Source organism: Hevea brasiliensis, chromosome 16 (genome assembly GCF_030052815.1).
Source record: "Hevea brasiliensis isolate MT/VB/25A 57/8 chromosome 16, ASM3005281v1, whole genome shotgun sequence".
Lineage (NCBI taxonomy): Eukaryota > Viridiplantae > Streptophyta > Magnoliopsida > Malpighiales > Euphorbiaceae > Hevea > Hevea brasiliensis.
In genome coordinates, this window is record NC_079508.1 from 63,789,214 (window position 1) to 63,805,062 (window position 15,849).

General features: G+C 34.6%; 1 non-coding gene and 1 pseudogene across 1 annotated transcript; both read right to left on the reverse strand.

Annotated features, from left to right (window-relative positions):
- Positions 1-611: 611 nt before the first annotated feature.
- On the reverse strand, positions 612-2,691 carry LOC131174691 (probable galacturonosyltransferase 9; annotated as a pseudogene).
- Positions 2,692-14,804: 12,113 nt separating this feature from the next.
- Positions 14,805-14,911, reverse strand: LOC131175133 (small nucleolar RNA R71). The gene has a single exon (XR_009145294.1). It is a non-coding gene; the product is annotated as a small nucleolar RNA R71 (small nucleolar RNA).
- Positions 14,912-15,849: the final 938 nt, after the last annotated feature.

Consider the following 15,849-nt stretch of genomic DNA (forward strand, 5'->3'; position numbering starts at 1 on the left):
GAACCCAACACCATTTTATAGCAGCACATAACTCGCCAAACCAACCCACAACTCAAGGATGGCTGGAGTGGCGACGCTGGGAAGACACAGCATAATTAGACCAAACTACAAACCCTTTCAAAGAAGTTCAGATCTGCACTAACTAACCTACAAAAACGATATTTACAATCCACCCGATGGGGAAGGGAAACCCAGTACAAGGCAAAAAAAGGAGGAGGCCGCTAACACTGCAGAAATGAGGAGACGGACGCTCCCAGAGAAGAAATAAAAATACAAAGAAAATTTTCTCCCTAACAAGTTAGAGAGAGGAGGACAGAAACCCCTCTTACACTCAATTCAATCTAATAAAGCTATAACATTCATATATTTTCATTTCCATAAAAAAAAAAATTATATATATATATATAGCATAGCATTGCTGCTGCTTTCATAATTCATAAGAAATTTACAAGCAACGTTCAGAATAGGAAGCTTTAAATGAGGTTACTTTTGAAGCAGATCACTGGAGGCTGAGACATCAATATTTTATGGGATCACATAACTCACTTTTCAAAGAACAGTCACAGTTTCTGGATTTCATTCAAGTTTGCCTCCAGTACCCACTCTCACAATTCACTAACGCTTTATCAGACTAGAATCGACTTCACTCTGGAAAACTTGATAATTATGTTTCAACAGAGTTTGTTATCATATAAACCACCTTTTTTGGAGAAACTTGCCATTGAAATCTGTTTTGCAATGTCCAAATCAATGGATTAGTTACTAAGAAGGCATTTCTCAGTGATCATTCACATTTGGACAAAGAACCCATGATAACAGCAGTGTTAGAGATAATGTTAAAGTGCCAAAATTGGTCAGAATTCTTTCATGACTAACAAAATTTGTCTCATTGCATTTTAGGGTAGAAAAAATTTCAGTCAAAAGAATCATTTCTGTACATAACCATTTTGGTTTAATATAATTTGAAAGTTACAATATGAGTAACCCAGTATGAACACTTACAACTCTTCATTGTGTGCCTTGACAATAAAGCAGCACGAGTGGTATTCAACTGAAGACCAAAATTGCACGTCTGAACAAATTCCATATCATTGTCCACACATTTAGTCCAGAGATTCTTGTATTGATTCATGGCGATGTCAAGCCAAGGTTTCATGTTTCCATTGTAACGAACGACAGCTGCACTGATTGATCTCATCCATGCTAATACTTGGATTGCACCCAAGACCAAGCATATGCCAAGATTTGTCCAATGATTTTATTGTTGAGTAAAAGGTGATCAAGCCAGGTGGAACAGACCCAATTTCCATAGATTGCGATCCTCATTCTTATAAAAAAAATATGCACAAAATTAATTGAACTAATCTCTCCATCACAGCCTAAAAATGTAATTAATTCATTAACATTTTCATAATAAACAATTTCCTGCGTAGATTACTTTTATTTAGCCATTAAAAGCAAGACATTCTATAAATTTCTGATAAATCAGCAGCTACGTTAACAACAAAACACAGAGGAATTAAAAAGGAAGCACAGATACATACCAAGCTCTGCCAGTAATGATGCTGTTCAGTGCACTTTTCACGTCTCCAAGCTCTGAAGATCAAATATATCCATTCCATAAGCCCAAGCACTCGCCTTTGGATTAAACCGCTCCTTAATTAAAGGATGTGAGAAGTTCAAATACCAGCATAGCGATGAAATGACCCAAAACAGGTCTCAACAGCCCCATTCACCTTTCCATCCAAATCAATCCTCCACAAGCCTGTGAATTCCTTTTGAACCACGACATCATTATCAAAAAACAAAGTCTTATGCAACTTTGGATAGATCTCTGGCGGATAAAACCGAAGATGATTCAGCATTGACAAGTATTTGGGATTCCTGAACTTCATATTACTTGCATCCTTTGTAGCATTCTCTGCCTGATTCTGAAAGTAAAACTTCTGCAGTTTAAGATTCTCAAATCTCAAGTTGCCTCAAAACTGGCACTGGGTGGGTGGTGAGGAGGACGGAGAGAGCAGCGAGGAACAGAAGAGTGAACATGGCGGAGACTAAAATCCGATAAGTAATCAGATCCTCCAACTCCTCGGCTGCCACGGACGGCGACCGCCATTGCAATTTGACGGTCAGGGAATCTTGTTGGACGTAGAAATGTGATGTGATGTCAGTCTGGGCGAGTGGATAGATTTCTTATCGAAACTAAAGAAGCGAGAATGTGCAGTTCTAAAATGGAACGACTTCCGCATCGGTGATAAATATTATTTAATTGATTTGGATTTGGCAATAGTGATTTGTGAAAGAAAGAAAGGCTATCTTACAAGCTAGGCTAGAGCTGGACTACCCGTCTTTATGCTAATGTCATAATTAATATTATTGTTTTTATTATTTCAATTACTCTTAAATCCTCATAATAATGTATCATTCAAGGCAAGGTTTTATTTGATTTTCATGGTCTATAATGTATTATTTTATTTGATTCTTGTGCAACGTTATACCATGTCTGCAGTGCAGATCAGAAGGAAACAAAAGAAAAACTATGAACAGTACCTTACACTCAGGGTAAATCTTCCTTTGGCTAAAAGATCGAGATTCAATACAAGACAACAGGAAATTTTCGCTATATTTCTTTCTTCTGAAAGCAAGAGATGGCTTGCGAAATCTTGTTGAGGAATTCAGAACTAATCCCATGATATGTTGAATAACCATTTTGAGTCACAATTGAGGAGCTTTATCATTTTTGGATTCCAAGGCTTAAGTTTTCATTTGATTTTGAAGTCTCAAATACTATGAAGGAAATGAGTGTGAAAGCAATTTTCAAGAATGTAAGGGAACTAACAGAGCTAGTAGAATCTCCCGAATCTCTTGTTCTCTCAAAATTGTTCCACAAGTCATTTGTTGAAGCGAACAAGGAGCAGAAGCTGCAGCTTGCACTGCTCCATTGCTCATAAAATTAACCTTGTTATGATGTGATATAACAAGAGAAGTACTATTTTATGTTTTTCCTTATGATTATGTCCCCTGTGCACATTTGTGTTTATTACACTATGCCGGCAATATCTCAAGACATCCAATGATTCCATGTCATCATTATTCCTCCAATAAAAACACAAATCCAAACTTCTTAACCTTGTTATAATGTGATACATGCTCCAAGATCAAGCAGTTGAGATTGCAGTTAATGTAATACTTTGGATGATATATAAAATGGAGTCTACAGTACATACACTCACCAACGAGCTATTTCTATTAGTTTCTGTTCAAAAATGGTAGTCCATAAGCAAAATGAAATTAGGCCTTGTTATGAGGAAGTGTTTGTGTAAGAGGGGGGCGTGAGGCGAAATATCATCCATTAAAATTATATAAAATATACCACATCCTTAGACAATATTTCCTAAACATGCACTTTATACAATCCTAATAGAATTAAACTACTGGTAAGTACCATCTTCCCATAACACTACCACGGTATTAAGGATTTATGCGACGAATGCATAGATAGACAGGAGTCGCCACCCGGGTAATAACCAGGACATATTCAGTGTTTCTTTCGAGGGTCATGGATGGCAACTTACTCCTTACAGAGTTTCCACAATCGTCATTACCATAGCCAATGTCTAGGTTCAGGATAGTGGGTAGGTAGGGGAAGGTGTTAGGCACCCCTTACGCATGGTCTAATCTCGTTAATTCGAGTGTCAGTTCTCTACTAATGTTTCTAAAAGTCTTGTTTATTATTCTTTTATTAAACTTCATCCTAAAAAATGCAATCCTAATCCTACACACGCAAGTAATTCACAAAAGGATTGTTGTTTACACACAATTTTCATGCACTAGTAATTTCTATCTATGGAGTTACTAATTATTTAAATAATATTTACCAGATGACAAAAATTAATTTATTATTGAGAATTTAATTTACAAACAAATTAAATTCCAAATAACCTTATATTTCTATTTAATCTAATTAATTAATTTTCATCAAGTTACCCTAAGGATAATTGAACTAAGTTAATTATGTACATGTGTAATTTATCTAATATCACATAAGACCCAAACAATCATAATATAATAAAGATTTCTAACATGCAAATTTATTTTACAATTACCAAGTGTTAAATTAAATTTATTTTATACGCCAATGTTAGTTTAATTTACAAACAAGATTAATTTTAATTTACAAAGTATTTATTTAAATTAATTACATGCAAAAGTTAGTTAAATTAAAAACAAAGTTAATTTTAATTTACCAAATAAAAATTCTATTATTACTAAAATTTCATGCCAATGGTTATTCGAGGAGTTTAGAGCTACTTACCTGTTGGTAAATGCAGTTGCTATTGGGGTAAGTTACCCTTAAAAAAGGGTTTTCTCTTCTAGTATGACAATGATATCCCTGGCTTACTCCTGTTTAGCTTTACATAAGCTCCACGCAAATGCCCTCTTTGGTACTTACCATAGGACTACTTACCAATTTTATTTGTAATAAAAAATAAAAAAACTAAAGAAAATAAAAGAAATAAAGAAAATATTAATAACAATTTACATTGAATTCTAACCCTAGTATCCTAAAGGGTTAAAATTTCTAATTAGTTACAACTACCTAATGGTCTAAGTCTTCTAACATGATCCAAACACTTCATAACACTTGTTGAATTAAAAGAACACAGAAAAATAGATCAAATATCAATTAAAACCCAAGAAAATACAAGAACATGCATAAATATATAATTTCCAAACTCTGACAGATTGACAGTAGCAAGAAATCCGATTTTTTAAAAAATAGTTAGACATGCCTAAAAATCATAAAAAAATTACAGAAGACAGCCTACATATCATACAAGATCATAAAATTTATAAATCAAACAAAACCATAATTGAATGGTCTACATAAATCGTAACTTTTCTAAGTGATAGAATCATACTACATTTTTGTAAAATTCATAACTCATTAACTACAATAGATATGAATGCAAAACCAATTGAAAAAGGTTCATAAGATTCTGAAATTAATTTTAGACACTAGATTTACACAAAAATATTAAGAAACAAGGGAGATATGGGCTCCACAATTTGGATATCCTGCAAATCGGATTTTATAAGAATCCTAACTTCAAACAGCCATAACTTATAAAATATTAAAGCTTTTTTAGTGATTATTGAGCCTAAAATTAATAGAATTTCGTGTAGAATATGAATATAATTTTTACAAATTTTTTACAAATTCAGAAAATAACGAAAAATAATAAAAATACGAGAAACAGAAAACTGAACATGTGCAGAGTTGTATATCCCCTCAAATTAAATATGATTACATGATCTATATGAACATATAAAATAAATTAAAAATAAGGAACATAGAATTAAACATTACATGGCATAGATCTTGAAAAGAAAATAAAAGAACTAACATTTAAGAAATATCGCTAGAAAGAAAGAAGAACTAAAAGAATTTTGGCTATTCCTCTCTTTAATTTTTTTTTTTTTTTGTCTTCTCCTCCCCCTCTCTTTTTTTTTCTCCTCCCTTTTTTTTTCAGTGGGGGTATTTATAGGATTTTGGGAGAGAGGTGTGATAGTATTTGGAGTCCTAGAGTGATAAAGTTCAGATAACTTAAACAACTAGAATTGCAGAATTTAGGTGAGACTGAAATATGGATGAGGTGTTTCAATCAATAGGAAGAAAAAGAAAGGAGAAGGCACCAATAGAAAGTGAGGAAGAGGTGTGGTAGGATTTGGAGTCCTAGGGTGATAAGGTTCAGATAACTTAAACAATTGAGATTGAGAAAATTGGGTGAGACTAGGATATGGGTGAGATGTTCCAACCAATAGGAAGAGAGGGAAAGGGGGTGGCACCAATAGGGAGTGAGAAAGAGAGTTGGGCCAATGGGGGAGAGAGAGTTTGTATAGGAGAGGGATAGAGAAAAATATATTTTCTTATTTTAATTTTCAAAAAATAAATTAAATGGGTCCTATTTAAAATTCCTAACTAGGCTTTCTTAGACCCATGGCGCCCAATTAAACTCAATTAGGTCCATTTAATAACTACCCACATTAAATTTAAACAAAACAATTTTTTTTTAAATTAAATTAATTTCCCAAAAAGCATATTATTTTTTTTTTCAAAATCATGTCACAGAATTAATAATCCAGTTCCATGCCTTTAATTATATCTTACAGTCATACAATTTTTCATCATCGGGTTTTCCACGACCTCAATGCACATACTCATCACAAAATAAGGGTCTACAGTTTGCCCCCCACTTTGGCGAAAGTTGAAATCAATGCGAAAGTATTGCTCAAGTTTCGTCAAAGTGAAACTCAAATTTCTAATAACTATGAAATATTAGCTATGAGGATTAAGTATATCTTGCTCGGTCGACATACTCTATGTTATGAGACTAGCTACGGTCTCATAATAGTAATAATTGTGTCATGTGAAAAATGAGTGTATCTTGCTCTGTCGATACACTCTGCATCATGAGACTAGCTACGGTCTCATAACAGTAATAACTGTGTCATGTGAAAATTGAATGCATCTTGCTCTGTCGATACACTCTGTGTCATGAGACTAGCTACGGTTTCATGACAATGGCAACTGTGTAATTTGAAATGTTGTGGATTCGTATTTAGGACCATAGTCCTAAACTATCTACGTATCCCCCTCGCTATCCTGAGGAAGAATCAGACCCACTCGTAGTTCGACACTTGAAACTGTGGTGATGCATGTTCTTCTACACCTTACACACCTACAGCTGACATGTTGATGCGTGTTCTTCTATGCCTTACACAACTATGCATATGCCCTAAACAATGTCTAAGGACTTACTAAAAAACATCTGTCATGAAATGTGTTGGGTTCGTATTTAGGACCGCGGTCCTAAACTACCTACGTATCCCCCTCACTATCCTGAGGAAGAATCAGATCCCTTCGTAGTTTGACACTTGAAACTGTGATGATGCATGTTCTTCTACACCTTACACACCTACAGGTGACATGTTGATGCGTGTTCTTCTACGCCTTACACAACTATGCCATGTGCTATAAACAACGTCTAAGGACTTACCAAAAAATATCTATTTCATGATTTAAAAAAATTGAGATGACTGGGTCTCAAAACTCTTTTTGTGATTTTTGTGCTTCTTGTATGCTACTTCCTATCATGGGCATGCTGATTTTACTAGAGATTCTAAAAAAACTTAGTCCTCTGGGGGACCTCTTTTTGCAAAAACTTTCTTATAATCTCAAATTTTTTGAGAAGAATTGTTCACCAAAAAAGACTTCCTTAAAGTCACAATACAATTTCTCTCTGATTTTTCTTTTTTCTTATTTCCCCCCATGGTTCATTATTCTAAAGCCATTTCAAAATCTTGTTCTGCCTTGACTCCTTTCTCTTCCATAAACTCAATTCTTTGTGCCCTAACTTTTACCTGAAATGCCCTTTTAGGTTTTCATCTCAGCAGGCTTGCTCTAACTTTTGTCTAAGCGGCCCCTTTGAGTTTTCCAACTAACGAGTTTTTTTTTTCTTTTTTTTTTTGAAATTGGACAATTGTCAGGGCATTCATATCAAGCACCTATCTTGTCATACTCAGAAGACATAGATTAAATCAAAACAATACAATTCAATTACTTAATCATTTGATGTATCCCTCAAGACACAAACATTCACAATCATAATTAAATAGAACATATTCCTAGTTAATGCAATAATTCTTTATTTATTCAGGTACACTATTACTCCCTCTTACATTTATTTTACTAAATTTTCAACCTTCCAAAATTAGAAATAAGCTTTATAACCTGCTGAATGACCTTTTCAAGTTTTCCATCCAAATCTTCTCTCATCTCTCCTTTTGCCTAGACCACCTTTTGCAGATTTTCAATCTAGCAATTTTTTTTTTTTGCCCTTACTTTTGCCTAGATCGCCTTTTGTAGGTTTTTAGCCTAGCGAGCCTATCTCACACAAAGTACCATTTGAGCCTGTCTAAATTGACTGGTTTTTAAAATTCATTCCCATCCAAGTCTGATATTGTTAACATAGCAAGATCTTTTTGACTATGTATGGGCCATCCTAGCTTGGGTTAAACTTTCCTCTTAAATCAAAAGGGACGGCCCGAGCTTGTTTCAAAACCATGTCTCCCTCTTTGATTTTTCTTGGCTTCACCTTCCTCTGATAAGCCTGCATATGATACAAGGCTCACATCCTCTTTTCATCAATCAAAGCTAGTTTTTCATATCTCTTCTAGGCCCACTCATTTTCTAGGATCTTAGCTTTTAGTATCACTCTTAAGGATCTGACCTTTAGTCCCATACACTAAAGAGAATAGGGTTACCCTCGTGGATGTCCTCGTAGTACTACGATAACCTTAAAAAACATAAAGGAGTTTTTCAGGCCAATCCTTATATGTTTCGAATATTTTTTTTTCCAACTAGAACCTTTCCATTCATATGGGAACCACACATTCCTACATGTACTTCTTTCATTATTTGCTCAGCTTATTTTTCTATCACACATGAGAGTTTGTAGAATTGCCCCTCAGCTAAAGTAAGCTGAGTGGCTAATCTATGAATTGTTGCTCTATCTCTTTTATTGGTTGATTGCGAGTATTCTCTCCCTTCCAGAAACCTCCTTATGTCTCATATCATTTTCCTTCTCACTCTAGGTCCACATGTGCTATTACTAATCCTTCATAGCATGAAATTTTACTCTTCATTAGGATAACTAGCTAAGTCAACTTTTGATCACTCTTTTCCTATGGGGACACCAGCGTGGCTTGGGAATCGACCATCTGATTTTAAGCTCGAGGCATGTGCTTCTTGGTACTTTGTTAATAAGGCTATAAATTTATCTCTTTCTTCTTGGGTTAAATCTTCAACTAACTTAATGTCTTTAGGATTATTTGGTGTACCCAAATTAATAGATATTGATTTTGATGCATTAACAAAAATATATTCTAAATGATCATGGATGCCATGCATATGCCCATTAGAATAAACATCAAACAAGTAAGTAAAAGGACTGGTCATGTTATTGATCTTCGCTTTAAAATCAGCATTAAGTATATTAGAAATGGAAACATTCGTATCACTACTGTGAGCATTACAAAAAACAGATTCAAACTTAGGGGTGTAGCTTTAAGTGCTTAGCTTTCATGTAGTCTTTAGATCAATGGTGCTAATTTTCTGCTCTAATTCTTTCACATGTGGTAACCCCTAATCATATGTCAATGTAATTGCCCCCTCTTTCAAGAACTTAGGAGGCTTTGGCTCTTTTTCCTCTTCTGTTGGCTCATAGCCCAAACCATGACTCGTGATCTGTGCCTTCATCTCAAGAAAAGTCACCAGACCATCTATACTTTTTCCTAGGCCTATGCTAAGAAAAAACTTCATCCCTTTCTTCATAGTAACCACTTTTAGATCCATTTAGTTTTCATAGATCCCAATAACTTGAAAATTAGACACTAGTGGAACTGAACCATCTAGTTATAATGCAACTATCTCCTCATCAGAATTAGTCCAGACATCTAAAGGACCCTCATCATAGCTAGAATTATCATAAATGTCAACAACCATTATAGGCTGAGGTTCATTGGGCTTTTGGATGGGTTGGATAGGTTCATTGGGCTTTTGGATGGGTTGAATAAAGTCAATAATTCTATTAGGGTTATTTAGGGTGATGGAGATCATGTAAAGACCTAGTGTAGGTGGAAATTTTGGTTAGGCATGGGGCTTTTTGGTTGATTTTCTGGGTCAATTATCCTTTTGGCATCAATTAGGTCTTAGATATCATGCTTAAGTTGAAAGCATCAGTCGGTGTCATAACTGTGGGCTTAGTAGAACCGGTAACATTGGTTGATATCATAGCTAGGTGGGAGTGGATTTGGTAGTGGTCTGGGTGCTAAGAGCTATAGGAGGTCCTAAGCTTTGAGACGCTCCAAAACTTCGGATAAGGGTTGGTTGAATTGGAAAAATCTTCTTGGGGTGTGAGACACAATTTGAACCTCAATAACTTTAATGCCACTTAATTAGCCTACCTCGGGGCCTCTTTCTAAAGTTGACCACAATTTTCTCATCTAGCTCAAACATCTTGGCGTTCAATATTTCATCAAGCAAGCACAACCATAGTTTCTTCCATCTTAAGTAGTGCAAGTGAAATTCTTACTAGTCTCTTCCCTTCCCTAACCCAAGTGACCTTATTGGAAGTCTCTTTGGTGTGTTTTGAGGCTATGTTTGCTAAAAAAAAAAATAGGATTTAAGGGTTAACCTAAGCATGCTATGTACATGAATGCAATGCATGAATGGATCATTTTTTCCATTTTTTTTCTTTTTTTTTTTGCCTTTACTTTTATAAAACCAAAACCGAACCATACCAATAGAACCAAAATTGAACCACAACTAGACTATAAAAACTGAACTAAAATCGAACCAAAGACTGAATCAAAATCGAAAAGAATAAAAAAATCTCTAGAACTGAATCTTCGCCCTCTTATACCTTCAACTCTCATGCGTAGGGTAAGAAAAAATTCTATCTTAGGCTATGGTACACTGGAAAAACCAACAAAGGGTGGTCCAGGGTGATCCTTCCCTCACAAACAAAGGATTTATATCCTTAAAGTGTAACCATAAGTAAGCATCCTCTTGCTTAACACGGGTTTTGAAATGGACTTGGGCCTATACACACATTGGATTTATGCATAGGCCTAGGTTCATCTCAACTACCATTAGAACTTATGGTTTGAAAAGTAAGGTTATAAATCCAGCACAAAAAAAATCTACGGGGTACCTAGGGCTGAAATCTATGGCTCATAGGCTTCATCGGGTAGGAAAATGGTCACCCATGCGAGAGCTTGTCCGTTAAGTACAACGGCCAGAGCTGCGGCTCTTTTATATACTTGAAGGTACGGGCATGGGGTGCTAGCATTTACCAATTTGTCATAGCTCGAGTAGAACTATGGTTTCCTTGGCTAGTACTAACGGGGCTAAAAAGGGTAAGGGTGATCCGTGTGATAGTATAGTGCAATGCAAAAAGTTTAACAGAGGAATAATATTAGATTAATAGAAACATGTTAGAGTAACTATCCATTTAGTCCCCAGTGGAGTCGCCAAACTGTAGGAGGGGGGCGTGAGGCAAAATATCATCCATTAGAATTATATAAAATACACCAGGTAATGCCTAGGAAAGATGGTAGAGTCACAATGGTCTTACTTAAGTACCACCTCCTTAGACAACATTTCCTAGACATGCACTTTATACAATCTTAATAGAATCAAACTACTCGTAATTACCGTCTCCCCATAGTACTACCACGGTATTAAGGATTTATGCCACGAAGGCACAGATAGACAGGAGTCGCCACTTGGGTAATAACCGGGATATATTCAGTGTTTCTTTCGAGGGTCATGGATGGCAACTTACTCCTTGTAGAGTTTTCACAACCATCATTACCATAGCCCAATGTCTAGGTTCGGGATAGTGGGTATATAAAGGGAAGGCGTTAGGCACCCCTTACGCCTGGTCTAACCTCGTTAATTCGAGTGTCAGTCCTCTACTAATGTTTCTAAAAGTCTTGTTTATTATTCCTTTATTAAACTTCATCCTAAAAAATGCAATTCTAATCCTACACACGCAAGTAATTCACAAAAGAATTGTTGTTTACACACAATTTTCATGCACAAGTAATTCCTATCTATGGGGTTGCTAATTATTTAAATAATATTTACCAGATGATTAAAAGTAATTTATTATTGAGAATTTAATTTACAAATAAATTCAATTCCAAATAACCTTACGTTTCTATTTAACCTAATTAATTAATTTTCACTAAGTTAGCCTAAGGATAATTGAACTAAGTTAATTATGTACATGTGTAATTTATTCTAATATCACATAAGGCCCAAATAATCACAACCTAATAAAGATTTCTAACATGCAAATTTATTTTACAATTACCAAGTGTTAAATTAAATTTATTTTACATGCCAATGTTAGTTTAATTTACAAACAGGATTAATTTTAATTTACAAAGTATTTATTTAAATTAATTACATGCAAAAGTCAGTTAAATTAAAAACAAAGTTAATTTTAATTTACCAAATAAAAATTCTATTATTACTACAATTTCATGCCAATGGTTATTCAAGGAGTTTAGAACTACTTACCTGTTGGTAAATGCAGTTGCTATTGGGGTAAGTTACCCTTAAAAAATAGTTTTCTCTTCTAGTATGGCAATGATATCCCTGGCTTACTCCCGTTTAGCTCCACGCAAATACCCTCTTTGGTACTTACCTTAGGGCTACTTACCAATTTTATTTGTAATAAAAAATAAAAAAATTAAAGAAAATAAAATAAAATAAATAAAATATTAATAACAATTTACATTAGATTCTAACTCTAGTCTCCTAAAGGGTTAAAATTTCTAATTAGTTACAACTACCTGATGCATGCATTTTAGATCATCATTTAGGAGTAATTTTTGCACATAATTTACCCTTATTCATAGCTATTATTTTAGATATTAGTATATATTTAGTCAATTTTACAATTTTCACATTTCTTAGTTTAATTTTTGGAATTTATTTGTTTTGTAGGTTAAATCTGGAGAAATTTGATGTATTTTGATCAGAGTAGCCATTTGGAGGAGATTAAAATCGAATTGCAAAAATTTTGAAGTTGAAAAAAAAAAAAAAAAAAAAAAAAAATTGGCCGAGAGCGACACAACCTGCAGCACAACCGAATTAGCTCATGTCGCAGGTTGTGTCGATCGTCAGATATTCACGCCGAGAGCGACACAACCCGCGACACAACTGACTCGGCTTATGTCGTTTTTACTGGAAAATTTTTGACGTGGCATTTCCGTTACTCCGACCTTTTACCTCACTTTCTCTGGATCCTTCCCCCTTTTACCCATTCTAGAACAGTCCCCTTGCCTATATAAAGTGCCCTTTATCACTTTCTTTTCATAGAGAGCAAGGGAGGCATTTTTAGGAAGATAGAAAGAGGGAAAGGGAGGAGCATCTTCTGCATCTTTTTCCAGCAGCTGCAGATCACGTTTTCTGCACTTTTGTGCAGCAGAATCTGCTGCAAATTTGCTGGGTTTTTCTACCCCTTTTAGCTTACATTTCCATTATTTCTTCATTTCTTCATTTGGGTTTGTCTTTAAACAATGATTTGTGAGTAGTTTATTGAGATTCTAGAGATGGGTTTGTAAATATTGATTTGTTTTGTGGTTTTGAACTGATTTAGCCATTTAAATGAAGATTGTTATATTTTGATTTATTGCTTGTGTGCTTATTTCCTTGCTTGATGAATGGGCCCTCATTGAGTTAAGTTTTAATCCTTAATAGATGGACTGAAAAGTGAATATTGGGGATAGATAATCTTGCAATAAACTTTATTTTCTTGGTGTTAGAAATAAGCTAAGAAGATTAAGGGGAACTTTCCAAAAATCAATTAGAGCATTAATTGGGTTTTGTTAGATTTGAAATACCGTGAAAGCAGGGTTTGATTTAATGAAAACCAATTTTGAGATGCTTGAAAAGGTTTCAAAATTTAAGAATTGATTTCCCTCAAAATTGCAATTCTCATGTGTTTGGCTAAATTAGGAAAAATCACATGCAAACAATATTGAAAATCAATCTCTAGAATCAATTTATTTTTCATTGAAATTAGATATAAATTCTCCAAACCTCATAAATAGCAATTTCAATTTAAATCCAATTTAAATTTAATTCCAATTTAAATCCAATATCTAGAATTACTTTATTTTTTTTTTTAGATTTAATTCTTCTTAATTTCATAAATAGAAATTTCAAATTAATTTTTGGTAATCTAGTTTAATTAATTTTAGTTAATTGATTGATCTAGTTTTAATTCCTCAAATACCAATTTTAATTCCAAATTTCATTTTACATCTTTAATTTTTGTCTTAATTTTAATTTTTAGATTTTATTTTTAATATCTTTTAATTTTTGTCATTCTAATTAGCTTATACTTTTATTTCCAATTTAAGCACAATTCCCTGTGGGATCGATATCAATTTTTAAAACTATACTACTGTGACCCGTGCACTTGCGGACACACCGTATCAAGTTTTTGGCGCCGTTGCCGGGGAATTGTTTGTTTTTAAGTTGGATTTTAATTGTTTTAAGCTAATTAGAATTTTTATTTTCTTTTATTTTCACTATTGTTCCTTGTGTTTTCGGTACTTTTCTTGTTTATGAGGCGATCGAAAAGCACAAGTGACATCAATTGTTGTTCAATCACGAAATTGAAAAATTACACGAGCCAACAAAAGGAATACAAAAGAAGAAAAGAAGCGAAAAAGAAGAACAACAAATATTTGAGCAAGAGGAGACAATAGAAAATATGGAGAATCAAAATAGAGCTATTGGAGGAGATAATGGAGGAAGCGAGCAAAGCGGGCAAAATCTTTGTTGTTAATCAAAATGATCCTCAAAGAAGATCCATGTTAGATTATGCTTTTCCTAGATGTCTTGATGTGAGAGATAATGGACCTATTATTGGAGCTAATCAATTTGAATTAAAAGCGGTCTTATTCAAATGGTTGAATTCACAATTTGGAGGTAGCCCACTTGAAAATCCTCATTCTCATTTGAAGAAATTTTTGATGATATGTGGTACACAAAGACAACACAGAGTTTGGATGAAGTTATTCACTCACCTTATTTCCATTTTCTCTGGGATTCGACATTGGAGTGGTATGACTCACTCCCACAAGCTATTATAGCTACTTGGGAGCAGCTATCTCAAGCTTTTCTATCTCAATTTTTCCCACCTGGGAAAACTACTCATTTGAGGAATTTGATGGTAGCTTTTAAACCAAGGGATGATGAAACTTTGTATGAATCTTGGATGAGATTTAAGGAGCTTGAAAGGCAATGTCCTCATCATGAAATACCCAAATGGATGATTGTTCAGAATTTCTACACGAGTTACTCGACCATAAGAAACACAATTGATTCACAAGCAGGAGGAGATTTCATGAGAATGACAAGTGAAGAATGCTATGATCTATTAGAGAAAATTGCTCATAATACCCATTTATGGGGAAATCCTAGAGCACTTGAGCCAAAGAAAGCTGGGATCTATGAACTTGACTCAGTTAACTACATGAATGCAAGATTTGATCAGTTGACTCAGCTTCTTAGTGATTTTTGCCAACCTCAACTCCTACAACTATGCAACAAGTTGCCTTCACAGATGGAACTCAAAGTTGTGGAGTTGATTACTCTTCTTATGGTGATGATTATTTGCAGGAGCAAGCTGCTTATGCAGGAGGTTATCAACAAAAACCTATGGGAAATTCTTACTCTAATGTGAACAACTCAACATGGAGACCACAAGCAACTTTTGCTCAACAAGGCCAAAGCTCAAATTATGCTCATAACCAGCAGTTTATGCAGCAGAACAAGCCTCAATTTCAGCCTCAATTTCAGCCCACAAGGCAGCCACCACCTGGATATCAAGCAAGAGCACAACAATCCCTTCCATCCCATGAACCGAAGCCATCTTTGGAGAACATGATGGAGAAATTTTTTGCTGAACAAAGCAAGATGAATAGCAAATTGGAGGAAGAAATGCAACACATGAGACAAACCATGGATCAATTACAAGTCCACAACCGCATGTTGGAGACTCAATTGGCGCAACAAGCAAGCTCATCAGGAAGCAATTCCTATGGGAAACTACCTAGCCAACCACAAAACCCTCATGAACAATGTAAGGTTGTAACCTTAAGAAGTGGTAAAAAAGTTGGTCAAGAGAGTGAAAACAAGAGAGAAGAAAAAGAGAGCACAAAAGAAGAAAATTCAGTTGAGAGCAAGAAAAATGAAAA